Source organism: Marmota marmota, unplaced genomic scaffold, assembly GCF_001458135.2.
Source record: "Marmota marmota marmota unplaced genomic scaffold, marMar, whole genome shotgun sequence".
Lineage (NCBI taxonomy): Eukaryota > Metazoa > Chordata > Mammalia > Rodentia > Sciuridae > Marmota > Marmota marmota.
This window is the reverse complement of record NW_026000005.1, coordinates 39,637,852-39,653,064: the sequence shown is the minus strand read 5'-3', so window position 1 is coordinate 39,653,064 and position 15,213 is coordinate 39,637,852.

Below are 15,213 nucleotides of genomic sequence, written 5' to 3'. Positions count from 1 at the left end.
CCATCCCCAGACCTATCAGCAGCAATCTAACTCTGCATTTCTGGCTGGTGACCATGAGAAGCAGGAAACATCCCAAGCCAGAGAACAGAGATCCTGGTGCTCTTTCCCACCCAATATTCACCTGGGTGGGCTTCTTCCTCCAGGTCAGATCATTGTACAGGTCTTTGTTACTCAAAATGTGCCCCGCCCCAAAAACCAGAAACAGCAGCAACTTGGGACTTGTAAGAAATACAAAGTCTCAACCTCAGCCCCAGAACCACCTGATGAGAACCTGCATTTTTTTTTTTAATGCTTACAGGTCATTCCAATGCATATTAGCTCTCAAGAAATGGTGTATAGAACACATGATCTACACTACCATTGGTATCTGGAGAGAAAGAAAGAAGGAAGGCATCCACATTTCTACTTCCCAGCTAGAGGAGGGAAGGGCCGAGCTGACAGCCTGACATGTTCTTGGTTCAGCCTGAACAAGATTTGAAAGATGGTAACGGGGAGCCTTTCTCAGGTACACCTCCTAGTTCTGCAAAAATTCTTTGCAGACTGGAGTGATTATCATAAATGTAGTTAAATCTGCCTCTGCTTCTACTTAGACTGCTAGCTAATCTTTTTTGACCATTTACTACATGACACAAACTAATTTAAGTTCTTGATAGGTACTATCTCATGTCATCCTTTTAATAATCCGAAAGTAGGTTCTGATCCTGCCTCCATTTTGCAGAGGAGGAAGCTGAGACAAAGAACCATAAATGAGTTTGCTCAAGGTCACAGGTTCAGTAACCCATGATTCCTCCAGGCATGTTGAGTCCAAAGACCCTGCTCAGTTCCTCAGTACCAATACCACTGCTCCTGTGTAGGACAAAAAAACAAAGAGATCCTGTCATCTGTGGCAACATGTGTGAACCTGGGATTTGTGATGTAAGAGAAATAAGTCGGTGCAGAAGGCAAACACCGCATGATTGCATTCACCTGTGTGTGTGTGTGTGTGTGGGCGGGGGGAGTGTACACAGAAATAAAGGGTAGAGGGTTAGGGTTGTAGCTCAGTGGTACAGTGCTTGCCCTGCATGCTGGAGGTACTGGGTTCGAGCCTCAGCACTACATACATAGATAAAATATAGGCATTGTGTCCATCTACAACTAAAAATGTAATAAAGGAAGAAAAGAAAGAGTAGAATTCACCAGGGGCTGAAGAGGGCAGGTGTAGATGGGAACAGATTGGCTAACGGGTGCTAAGTCACAGCCAGATAAGAGAAATAAGTTCTGGCACATGATTATGCAGGGAGATGATTATAGTCAGCCAATATTGTACTATATAATTCAAAATAGCTACAAGAGTGGATTTTGAATTTACTCACCACAAGGAAATGATAAATGCTTGAGATGACAGAGAAGGTTACCATCCTGGGTTGGACGTTATACCGTGTATAAAGGGGCCAACACAATCACACTGCACTCCATCAATATGTACGCTTTTTAACAGTCTGAGCAAAGGCACTTTCACACTTGCAGCATTTTGCTGGGAGAGGGAAAATCAAAGCTGATGTCGCCCTTGAATGAAGCACTCAGATCTGCTGCGAGTTCAGAAACAAAGAAGCTGGGTGCTAGGTGGTTATCCACGCTGCTCCTCACCTGAAATAGAGACGGGCTGGGTCAGGGTTCCGAGGGGCAGGTGGAGGGGGAAGCAGCCGGTGGGCTGGTGACTAATGGCTGGAGCACTACCCGCGGGCAGCTGGGAGGACAGAAGCAGCAGGAGCCAGGGCCAGGCATCCAGAGGAAGTGGTTTTCCTAAGAGCAACAGAGGTTCTGGGAAAACAGAGGACGCCGTGGGAAGGTGGGTGACCCAGAACTCATAATGGGAGCTTCTCGGGATCAGAAGATGTCTACTCACGGTGACATTTTTTAAATTGGAGCCCCGATAGATAAACAAGTCTTCCGAATCTGAAATCTTCATTTTAGTCAAAATACAGCCTGGCCCTCCCTGAAGGCTGTCCTGCCATGGCTTCAAAATGCCTTCGTTCTCCTAGACGTCAAAGGTCAGGCTTTCAAACAGGCACCTCTGCCACCGAGATCAGAGGAAAAAGCAAAGAAGAAAGGGACGGAAAACAAAGCCGTTGTGGGAGGCGCTGGGGTGGCATCAGGGCTGCAAGGTCCTGTGGAAATCAGGGAGAATGAAGTGCCCTCCCCTGGCCAAAGAGGTGGCCTCTGGATCCCCGATGGCCCATGTCACTGCGAAACGGGGTTTGAAAAGACATTTCTACGCGTTGCTTCCTCTTAGACCCCGGGGTTCAAAGGTGTCAATGATGTCTCCAATGGGAGAAAACTAGTCCATGGTATTGTTCTTTAATCCAAGCTTTTAATTTAATTTTATATGGAAAGTTCTCTCTAATCTTACAGTAAGGGCATTTATTTTAAGTCTTTTTTTTTTTTTAATCCTTAAATGAACGTTGGAGCCTCAGGGCCCAAAGTGCTCCATACAAGAAACTATCCCAGACTCCTCGTGCATCGTATCCTGTGCTGTTCTATGTGCTTGTTTCCGTCCCTCTTCTCAAACTGTTTCCAGGCGATTTACTAAAACGACCCAGTTCTACAGATAAAGCTGAGAGCAGGTTCCTTTCCCCAGCAGCTGTGCCTCCATCTCTGAACCCAGACCCAGCAGACATGAGGGAGGAAGGAGGGGCTCCCTGGCGACCTTGCTGTGCCCACAGACACACGGGGAAGGAGGTGAGGGTCTTAGGGCAGGAGAGAGGGGTACCTCGCTCACCCCTCCCAGGCAAAGTCTGGACACTTGTCAGAGCTGAGTTAGGCGGAAAGGCTAGAGCTGGGCTGGAAGTTGTCCCAGAAGCCTTTGAACATTGCGGATATTCCCCAAGGACAGCAATGTCTCCTGAGGACCAGCTCCACTGGTCAGGGAGGGGCAGCAGGGCTTCCACCAGGCACACAAGCTTTCCCAGTGGGTGGAGCGCAGTCGGGGTAGGTCAGGCTGCCCCGCAGACATGGCCTGAAGTGTGCTTCTTTTATTTAATTTTCTCCAGTTTTATTGAGACTTAATTGACAAAATTGTATCAGTTGAAGATGTAGACGATGATTTAAATATGTGTGTATATTATGAAATCACCACCACCATCAGGCTGGTTAACAGCACATCTATCACCTCACCCAGTGTTATGGTTATGTTATGAGATATCCCCCAAAAGCTCTTGTGTGAGATAATGAAAGACAATTTAAATTTGGAGATGAAATGATTTGATTATGAGAGGTGTAACCCAATCCGTGGACTGATCCACTGATATGGATTAACGGGGCAGTGACTGGACGCAGATAGGGCATGGCTGGAGGAAGCGGGTCACTGGGGATGTGCCTTTGGGTTTACATTTTGTCCTTGGTGAATGGAGCTCTCTTCGGCTTCCTGGTGCCCTGTCCTAAGCAGTTTTCCACCACCAAGCCCTTCCACCATGAGGGTCTGCCTCACCTTGGGCCCAGAGCAATGCAGTTGGCAGACCTGGAACTGAAACCTCTGACACAGTGAGCCATAACATTTTCTCTTCTAAATTGTCCTGCTCAGGTGTTTTGGTCACAGCAATGGAAAGCTAACCAAAACACCCAGTTACCATTTTGTGCATGAGTGTGGTGAGAAGGAAAGAAATCAGTGGCTCAAAGGAATAGTTGCACTCCCACGTTCTTTGTGGCATTATTCACAACAGCCAGATATGGAATCAAACTATGTTTCTATTGACAGATGCACAAAGAAATTGCAGTATATGTATATGCAGTGGAATATTATTCAGCATAAAAAAAGGAGGAAATCCTGCCACCTGTGGAAACATGGATGAACTTGGAGGACATTATACTAAGTGAAATAAGTCAGACAGAGAATGACATATACTATATGATCTCACTTACATGTGGAATCTTTAAAAAAAAAAGTCCAATTCATAGAGAAAAGAGTCGAATGGTGGTTTCCAGGGGTGGAGCTTGGGGAACTGGGCAATTGTTTGTTAAAGTTTACTCCTTTGAGAGAACTGAATGCACAGAAAGCTGCTAGCCAGTTACAGGTTAAGCCACTTGAATACAAATAACCTTCCCAGTTTCTCAAATCAAATCACTAGAAAGCAATCCTACTATTATATTGAAGATAGAGCATTAGCTGCACTATGACAGAAGAGTATCATATTGTTTTCCACCTAGTCCTAAAATCTTCAGTGGTTTATGGGAGAATGTGGTGACCAAAGAAGAAAGTCTAATTGCAAAGACCCAGACATACCAACAAAGTGAGGGTGGGTGCCCAGCAACCAATATCCATGCAGAACCCTGAGAGGGACACTTACACTCTGCAGTGTCATGAGACTCGTCCTCCAGTGCGGTTTTCCCATTAGCTGCAAAGAGACCTTCGTCTAGTCAATTTCCCCAGGAGCACCGTCTCCTCGTTTGTTCAATATCCAGTAAGTACATTTTGAGCCCCAAATACTTTCTAAGTTAAATAAGCTGAGATGGTTTCTATACTGCTCCAGGTATAAAAGATCATATCTTAACACCAGAAAACTTCTAAAACTCTTCCCTATGAATGTCGCCACGCTCTTCCTATTGCTTTAGAAACTTTCTAAAGGGCAGAAAGCAATGGACTCAATGATTCTTTTAATACATTCATATTTGCTAATTAGAAAGGCATCAAGACAGATCGTAAAAACAGCAGTAAATCCCTTTGCAAGACCTGGAATTGTATAAACAGGACAAGTGCCCAGGGCACACACAGCTCCACTGGTTCCTCACAGGGATTTAAAGGTCCCAGGACCTCCAGGTCCTAACTCTGCTCAAAGATGTTCAACCATTCAACAAACACCAGGGCTCTGGATCTATGATGTGGACATTATCCTCTCCAGGAAAACCACTCCAATGCCCCTGTCAAGTTAAAGTACCATTGCACTCTGGCTTAAACCACTCTGGCTAGACTTTGACCATCAAAGAGTCCTACCGCCTGAGATAATCTTCAGATCCTCAAACTCTTGGGAATTCCCAGGTCTACTCAGCAGATGTGGTACCACTGATGTTTCTGTCTGTAATTTCAGTTTTTCTCCACTGGAATGCACATGCTCGTAAGACAATGATCATTTAGATATAGATAACATCTAAAATGACCTCAATTAAAAAGAAGATGCCACAGAAACATATAACTTGGGTGAATTTCAGACATGTTAAATGAAAGAAAGTAAACATGAAAGAGTGCAGACTGCATGATTCTATTCACATGAAGATCAGAAGTAAATAAAGCTGACCTGTGGTGAGGGAGGTCAAAAAAGGCTCCCCTGGAAAGCCCTGGCCCAGAAGGTCATGCTGGACATTTCCTAGGTACTAGCGATGCTCCAGTTTAGATGCAGGTGACGGTTACACAGTTGCACACCTACATAAAAATTCATCACATATATGTTAAGGAATGTGTCCTTGAATGCAAATACAACATGTTTCAGATTTTGCAAATGAAGGGAAAGGGAAGGAGAATTCAACCAGGGAAGTGGCTGAGAGACAGAAAGAGAGTCCAAGAGCAAATCTTGATGCCCTCAGCTCAGGGAGGGGAGCATGGAACCATTAGTAAAGAACACTAAGACAGAGAATTCAGACGAGAGGAGGAGAGGGCTTAGGACAGATCAGGGAGGCCAGCTGCAAGATATTCTCAGTAACTTGCAGGTAAAGAAGGATGGAGACAGGATGACCAGGGAAGAGCAGCCAGGCTCGCCTGTGGAAACAACATGAAAGAAAAGCCTTCTCGTTTGTCAAGTTTTAGAAATTATCTGGGTGATTTTTAAAGCCTGCGGAAAAAACTTCAAGTCTCTGTTCAAGGAAACTTGAGTGTCACGTCCAGGGACCACCGCCAGCATCCAGAGTAACCCGAGGACCAGTCTTCCGGGCCCTTCAGAGATACCCATCCAACAGTCTGTTTCCACCTGGACCGGACACGCTCACCACTGGGAACTTGTCAGCCAGGTGACCTTCGTCACTGCTCTGATGACCCTCAGGGACAACAAGCCCACGGTAGGGACATAAGGGGCTGAGAGAAGCACAGCAGCGCTGATCCCCACAGGTAATGAAGGGACTCAGTGTTACACACGCTCCCTTAGAAAGAACAGAACCCAGGTGGGTTCAGGCTGCACAGTGTGTTCAGTCCCTTGCGGAGAAGAGTTTTCAAAGTAGGGAATCAAACAGTTCATCCGACCAAAGACTTTGCTTGTATGAATATACTGTTTTCTTAACTTCTATAAAATTTTGGTACAAATCTCAAGACTCCTATTCTGATCTTCCTGTATTGTATCTATTTGGAGAACTTTTTTTACTCCAAATTCGATGGTAACCACCCTGAGCACCAAATATGGGTCTTTCCACATTGTAGACACCTGCCCCCCACTCCTCAATGGCTGCACATAGTTGGAACTCATTAATTGCAGAATACAGCAGGTACATCCCCCTTGATAGCGATGACTAATAACTTGGTGTGTTCCAGATTTAATCTTTAACTGGATTTCTGGGGTGATTAGATGATGAAGAGCAGAACGGCTTGCTTCTCTCACTGATGGGTCCTTTAGGTGATGCTATTGGCACCACAGTAAAGGAAAGACAGCCCTGGAGCCTGGACCTCCATCTGAACGGAGCCTCTACCCTGAGGAGGGACCCCCAGGGTCCAGTTGTACTGAGATGCACCCTCTGTGGCCAAAGGCATTCTGCTTTTCTGAAAGAGGTAAAAATGAGTTGTTTAAAATCCAAGAAGATATTTCAGAGAAACAGAGACTCGATGAAGACAGTTCTGTGGCAATAAATAGCAGAGAGAGAAAGACAGAGGCTGAGCTCTGAAGGGGACAACAAGGTTGCCTTGCCCTCGGGTCTCATTACTGGAAATAACACTTTCAGGGAGGTAACATCTTTAAAGGTATTTAGAAGTTTCCTGAGGGATTGTGAAATTGCCGGTGGCAGAATGAGGCTTTCCGAACACACAGAGCAAGCCCTCGGAGAGCAGCTCCATTGGCAATTAGGACAACGTAGGGTCACGGAGCTCTTCTTCTCTTCTCTAGCTATGAGTCACAAGCTGCTAATTAAGAAATCAGTGACATGTCAGGGGCTGGATGCTCTCTAATGGGCTATCGCTCTTGATGGCGATGACTAATAATATTGGTGTGTTCAGGATTTAATCCTTAGCTTGATTTCCTGGGGTGATTAGATGATGAATAGCAGGATGGTTATTTCACTTTGACAGGTCCTTTCTGTGAGGATATTGGCGATGCAGTAAAGCAAGGGGAATAAAGAAGTTATGGCCTCGCACTCCCCCTTCACCCCGACCTTCCCACAGCCACGTCGGGGTAGCAGTCTTCACATGCAAACGGGGTTCTGGGTAAGATGGACAGGAATCCCCGTGGGCCAGACTCCAGGTGGACTCAGCACCCTTACTGTGCAGACATCACGTCAAAGCCATGAAGAGAGCAGAGCCAAGACATCTGAAGAGCACGGACTCAGAGTCAAGCTGACCCGGTTTGACCCCTTGCCAGCCTCAATCCAGCTTCTTAACCCCTCTGAGACCCGGCTTCACTCATCTGTGTGATGGTGATGACTATAGTACCCACCTCACACGACTGTTAAGTGAGATACAACATGTAAAAGTTTTCATGTAGAACCTCGTTCCTGATGCAGTGCTAGCAGAAATCTGCTAATATTATTGTTATCTTTGCTAGCCTCTAAAAAATTTCTGATAATTTAACCATTTTTCTTTACCGAATAGAAAATATTTGCAGTCATTACTCCATCCAGGGAGAGAAGGGACCCCTAATGATGGAGGAAGACCACAAATGAGTTGCTCCTCTGTACAGATTCCTACCATCAGGCCTAGAAGGCAACTCTTTGATCTAAGCTAGTTGGGACCTGGCAGGGAGCCATTAAGATTCAACAGAGGAGACATTCATTAAGTGCCACACATCCCTGTGGGATAATGGTTCCAAAGCAAGGCAAGACCTTCAAAGACTGGTTCCCTATCAGTCTCAGTCTTTCCACAGCTGGGGAGGGATCTCTAGGATTGGTGCTGGGATTTTGTCATAAAAATAGAAATGGCGGGCACAGGGCAGCCAGACTCCCGCAACCTGAGTTTGTATAACTACTAATGCAAAAGGGAGGCAGTGGCAGTGGCCATTCATCAGGAGACTCTTGGCCCTTCCCACCCCTGATACGTAGTTTTCCAACCTTGCTTCCTCGGGACACTCTGAAGAGGGCAATATGAGAAGTGGGCATTTCTTCAGGGCTGATGGACCTCAAAAGGGGAAAACGCATGAAGTCACTGTCCCCTGTATCACTGACAAGTGCACATCAATATATAGAGACACACTTGGCAGAGTCTCAGTTCTGACCTGGACACCAGGATGGTTTGCCAGGGCATCTCAGACCATACCGTGAACAGTCCTTGGTCACAGCGTCCAAGCCAAAGTGGAAGGAAAAGAAGAGGAAGGAAAAAGGTTCCCACTTGCTCAACAGAACTTGCCTAAAATAAAAGTAGAAAATTCATTTTCTCACCTGTGTTTCTGCTAAGATCTGACCATCATCATTGAGATACCAAATTGTTTTTTGACTATTTTTTAAATGGAGAAGTCAGTTTCACAAAATTACAGGATTCCCTTCTTGTCTTAGACCTGAAACTCCTTCGTTTCTATTTAATAGAAACTCCTTCATTTCTATTAAATGACACTGTGGTGTCCAGGGGCCAGTCAGAACCACCTGGGGAAGGTTTTACCAACTACAGATGACTTGAGGGTACCCCGGTATGGATTCACCCAGAATCTCCAGGGCAGGGACACATTGTTTTGAGCATCCCTGATGCTGGTGAAGGATGACTCCCTTTGGGAACCCCTGATGAAAGCCATTTCCGTGTCCAGATTCACAGGGTCCACCCCTAATGTCAGGTTAATTAATTGATGTTACTCCTTATAAATGGCCATCAGAAATCTTTGTCAAGCAGGATCCAAGAAGACAATGTGCTGCAGCCAGCCACTCCCCCACCTCCCACCTCCACACCCTCACCCCCACCTCCCCCACCTCCACCCCCCACCCCCACCTCCCCCACCCCTACCCCCCACCCCACCCCACCCCCATTTTCCCCAAGGTGTCCCTGCAGCCTCCACTGGAAAGATCCCTCCTCCTTCTAAAGACCCTAGCCCTTCCCTCCTAAGCTGACCTTTACCTTGAGTTGCATCTGAACCATCCCCTCCTCAGAGTGGAATCCACATTACCCCTTCCCATTTTGAAGACTTTCTCTGTTGAGATTTGTGACATGAGCTTGTCCTCTGAAAAATAACAGCAAATGTCTAGGAACTGAATTGCTGAGAATAATCACTCCAGTAAGTGCTCAGTAAAACCTCCTACTGAACCCACGGTTAGCTGCTTTACAAAAATGAATTTTGTGTCTCTGTGTGTGTGTTTGTGTGTGTGTGTGTGCATACACGTGCACATATCTGTTTGTCTAAGGGAAGGAGAGGTTTTTTTAAAAATCAAATTTAAGCAAGGTTATATGTTAATTTTATATTCCAATAATGGAAAAGTAATCTGATCTCATATCTGAAAACTAAGAGAAAAACAAGTTTCTTATTTATCATTTTGGAAAGATGCCAAGGCCCAGGAAATGGGAGGGGTGAGGGGAGGGCAAAGGTGCAGGTTCTCCTTTTTCAATCTCAGTTTTTAAAAAAAAATTTAAAAAGAGTGTTCCATGTATTGTCATGCCTAAACCTCCCTAAACTAAAGTTTGGAGAGAAACAATCATTTAACCTAGAGTCTTGCTAGGTTAAAAAGACAGATGTCATGGAAACACAACTGTGTCTAAAGCAAATGATCGTTAAAATGACATAACTGTTTCCATGACTCCAAAAGGGACACTGGTCTCCACACAGAGACACTTATTTAGCACTGGGGACATTGCTCTGGCTGGGTGTCTTCCCCACTGAAACCCAGCCACTTTCTGTGGACATTCTACCCAGCCTTCAAAGTCCAACTCAAATGTCTCTGCCTCCCTAGAAGCTTCCTCTGCCCCCAGTCAAAAGAGGTCTTCCTTCCCCAGAAGGAACAGGCAGTTTTGTCCCAGAGGGGAATGTGGCAAAGTCTGAAGATGGTTCTGGTTGTCACAGCTGGGAGGGAGGTGGTGCTGGCACCCAGTGGGTAAAGACAGGGATGCCACTAACCCTCCTCTGATCCACAGAACAGCCCTCCACAACCGAAGACTATCGAGCCCCAAACATGGACCATGCTGGGTTGAGAAGCCAGGCTAGGAGGACTTGAGATGGCCTGCTAGCCACAGTGGACATGGCTGACCACACTCTCTAGATTCAGGTTTTCTCCAACCACATTGGCCCACCCTTCTTGATCTCCTCAATGCCTCTACTTCTAAATGTTGGAGTACACACGGGCTCCATCCTTGACCTTCATCCCTTGCCTCCTCTTTCTCACTCCAGTCTGTGCCTTTAAATATTAGTTATGGGCCCTATTCCAAGCATAAATCTCAGTCTGGACACCACCCCTGAAGTTCAGGTTCATAGATCTACACCCACCACTTGGACATCACGAAGGCACGTCCAACTCCGCATCCCCAGAACTGAGCCCCTGATCTTTCCCCCAGAAACCTGTTCCTCCAAGTCAGCTCAGTTAATGGCAATTCCATCTGTCAGTTGCTCAGGGAAATAGCTGTGGGGTTTCCTTGACCTTGTTCTTCCTCTCAAATACTCATTCCAGCAACCATCAGGTCTGCGGACTCAAAAAATGACCAAAATTTGACCACTTCTCCCCGCGTCCACCATTGTGACCGTGGTCCCAGCCAACACCATCTTGCAACTGAACATGGCAGTTGTCTCCCAACTGGTCCCCTGTTCCTGCCTTATCTCCTTCTCAGCACAGGAACCAGAGTGGTCCTCATAAAATATAAACCAGGGTGCTGGGGTTATGGCTCAGTGCTAGAGCACTTGCCTAGCATGGATGAGGCACTGGGTTCAATTCTCAGCACCACATATAAATAAATGAATAAAATAAAGGTCCAACAACATCTTAAACACACACACACACACACACACACACACACCAGATCTTGCCAATCCCGTCTCCAGAACCCTCTGTAGCATTCATCAATCCCAAAGTAAAAGCCAAAATCCACAGATTTTAGTCAGTTTTTCACTGTTGTGACTAAAGAAAGTGACAAGAACAATTAGGAGATTTAAAGTTTATTTGGGGACTCACGGTTTCAGAGGTTTCGGTCCATAGATGGCCAGCTCCATTCCTCCATTTCAGGCTCGAGGTAAGGCAGGAAATCGTGGCAGAAGAGTGTGGTGGAGGGAAGCCACTCACATGATGATCAGAAAGAGAAAGACCCACTCACCAGATACAGAATATAAACCCCAAAGCCACACCCTCAATGACCCACCTCCTGCAGCCACACCCCACCTGCCTTCAGGCCCCACTCAGTTAATCCCATCAGGGATTAATTCACTGGTTGGGTTAAGACCCTCACAACCCAATCATTTCACCTCTGAATGTTCCTACATTGTCTCACGCTTGAGCTTCTGGGGGACACCTCACATCCAAACCATAATACCACATTATATTCTACACAACCTTGAAGGCTCCATCCTGCTACCCAGGTGCACTCCACTCCCCAGCAGATCTCCACCTTGTATCCTGCTCTCCTCCTTCCTCTGCCCCAGCACCCACACCAGCCTCCTTGTTGTTCCTAGAGTCCACCCAGCACCTTCCAACCTCAGGACCTGTGCCTTCCTTGTGCCCTCTGCCTAGAACAGTCTCCCTCTAAAATCATCATGGCTTACCCCCTCAATCCTTCAGGTCTTCCTGAACTGTCACCTTCTCAGGTCACTTTCTATGACCTTGCTGTCTAAGTGTGGCTCTCTACCTCCACCTATCGGTGTCGATATTTTTCCCATAGTGCTTATCACCATCTGGCACATTCTAATTTTATGTCTGATTCTCCCAATAGGATAAGCTATTATCTTAAGCTCTATAAAGGCTGGAACTGGTTTTTTTGTTTGTTTTTTATTGAGGCAATATTTATACATCCTTATGGGGTACATTATGGTAATTCAATACATACATACAATGTGTAATGATCAAATCAGAGTCATGAGCATTTGCATCTCTCAAACATTAATCATCTCCATGTGTTGGGAACTTCATTCTCTCCTAGTCATTTTTATTACTTTCTCTGCAGCACGACACACTGTCCACAGGAAAGACCCAGTGTGGTGGACAATCAGATCCCCAGTTAGACATCAAGGCTCTCTAGGAGTCCCAGGTGCTTTGCACCACTCAACACAGCCTGGGGCTCAGGTTTCCTTTGCATCTCCTTCTCTGACCATGATCTCTTGTACAAGCCAAGATTCTGCCAGGTGTTTGTGAACACATTTGTCATTTCATGTATATATATATATANATATATATATATATATATATATATATATATATATATATATATGAAACTCAAATTTTTAATTGACTATTCAATCACAATGCTTAAAATGTCAAAGACATCTTTGCCAAGGTGAAGGCTTCGTCCTGCTCTCCAAAACAGCATATCCACTGCCAGGAGTCTAGCAGTGGCTGCAAACCTGCACCCAGAGTGGTTTTGTCAAACTGTGAGCGGAGCTTCTGCACCATCTTGTGGAAAATCTGGGAATTACACCTACTCCACAGGACATTTTCCTATGCCAGGGTTGTATGAGGAGGGCCCCTACTTACTGTCTCCTCTCCACCCAGAAAGGAACCCCTTACTTCCTTTCCTCACCAGCTCTTGTCTTCCCAAATGCTCCTTGCCTGGGGGCGAGTTAACTTTGATGATTCTCACTTTCAGAAGGAAGGAAAAAAAAAATCTTTCTCCAGGTCCCGCAAGGAGGGAACTGAAAGCCTTTTAAGTTCCCTCAGAGCTCTCAGCCACCCACTTCAGTTCCTTCATCAGGGAGCCCTGTGGGTCAGGTCACCCTTCAATGCCCGACGTGTCTGTCCTGTGAGGCCTGAGTCCAGCTGACCTCCAGCCTCAAACCTCGGTACCAAGAGATCGATGGGGAGTTCTGTGATATTCCACCGTGGGAACTCAGGTTTCAGATGTAAGTAACTCCTGGGAGAAGTGACAGCTTGATTCCATTCATCCCAAACAGCCAACAGCTGACCTACATGCTTCAGAGGGCCCGGGGCAGAGGTGAAGGATCACTGGTCGCCTAAAAGGCAGGACATACTAACAGTGGACATGAAGAAGCAGCCTTGTGACAAAGAAAGGCCAGTGGAGTCCCAGATTCGACTTCATAGTCCTTACAAATTACTTCACACTCAGCCTGCCCACCCCCAGTATGACCTCACTAATTCTACCCTGTGTGTTTGGGATTGAGGACAGCGAAGGGCCAGATTGATTTTCAGTTGTGAAAAGTGTGCATTACAATAACTTGTAGAGTACTTCTGTTACTCTCCAGACCCTCCAGCTCTCTTGACTCTCACCAGCAAAGCCTTCTGGGAAAAGACTCAATTGAGAAGGATGGTTTGTAATTAGCACATGAAGTCTTTCAAAGGTCCATGTGCTTGTCCAGGTTGGCCTTGAACTTGTAATTATGAGAAGTTTCTTTCATTATTTTAGCCAAGATTAGGGGGATTGTTCGCTCTTGTGGTATCTAGAAGACAACGAAAGAAAATGTATACAGTCTTAAGTCAATTTAAACTTTAAGCCAGTGTATCTGAACTACCATCAGAAGGGGAAAGGAAAAGAATAACCATTAATCGAGAGTCTTTATCAGGAAAGCACTCCCTGGGCACATTACTACTTACCTCTTTAGGAGCCTGCCACATGATGGTGGACAAGTAGCACAACCTCTCCAAGCCTCATTTCCTCATCTGTAAAATAGTATTCTGCTGCTGTAGAAAACAGTTTGGTGGCTCCTCAAGACCTTTAAACAGAATTACTGTACAATCGCACAATTCCACCTGTGGATTTGTACCCAAAGAAGTGGAAACAGGAAATCGAGCAGGTGCTCATAACATTTGTGTGCAGGTGTTCATCAGATTTTTCACAGTAGCCAAAAAACGAAGCAACCCAAATGTCCATTACCAGATGAATGAACAAACAAAATCTGGTGTCTACATACACTGGATTATCATTAAGACTAAAAGGTGATGAGCCAGGTGCAGTGGCACATACCTGCAATCCCAGCTACACAGGACCCTGAGGCAGGAGGATCACAAGTCCAAGGCCAGCTTGGACAACACAGCAAGCTCCTATCTCGAAAAAGGCAGGGTGAAATTCTGACGCATGCTCCGGCACGGATGAACCATTCACACTAGGTGAAGTCAGCCAGGACCGAGGACAAACAGCCAATGACTCCATGAGACGGCTAGGATTAGAAAGGTCACAGAGACAAGGACGGAGTGGGGTTACCAAGAGCTGTAGAGAGAGTGGGATGGGAGATAGTGCTTAATGGGTGTGGAGCTTCAGTTTGAAATAATGACATTCTGGAAATGGATATTGAGAATGACTACAAAACATTGTGAATGCCTTCAATGCCACTGGTCTAAATTTGCTAAGTTTAATTCTTCCCCCCACCACCAAAATAAAAGTGTTGAAAATATGTTGTAAACTAATTGGGGATAGTTTTCCCAAAATAGAACGACACAGAAAGAAACCACCCAGTTTTCCCTCTGAGCCAATTCCATCCTGGACCAGTCACCTGCCCCAAAAGACCTCCGCAGGACAGGAAATGTCTTTCTTCTATCTTCAGTGACAAGCCCATCAGATACTTTTTCCCACCTATAATGTAGACAAATGACTGTTTTTCCTCCATTTTTAATTGAGATGGAACTTTTCGTGGCCAAGAGAGTGTCGTGCACCAGGCGAGAAAGCCAAACATGACGGGAATAACAGGGAAGGGACACAGCATTGCCAGAAAAGTGACCTGAGAGACTCAGGGAGCATGTCACACTGCTCTGCTTGATGGTTTTTATTTGGATGAACTGAAACCACCAATCTGGTTTTCTTTTGAAGGGGAAACATCTAAAGTATACTAAAGTATGGGGGGGGGGTGAGTCAGAGGAGGATGAGCATGTGCCATGGATGTGGGGAAGGGAGGAAGGATACCCCACAACTCAGAAAACTCTGAAAACTATAAGAGGAAATAACCTTCTTCGCCTAGCAAACCAAACAACCACCAAAAAAAAAAAAAAAAAGGG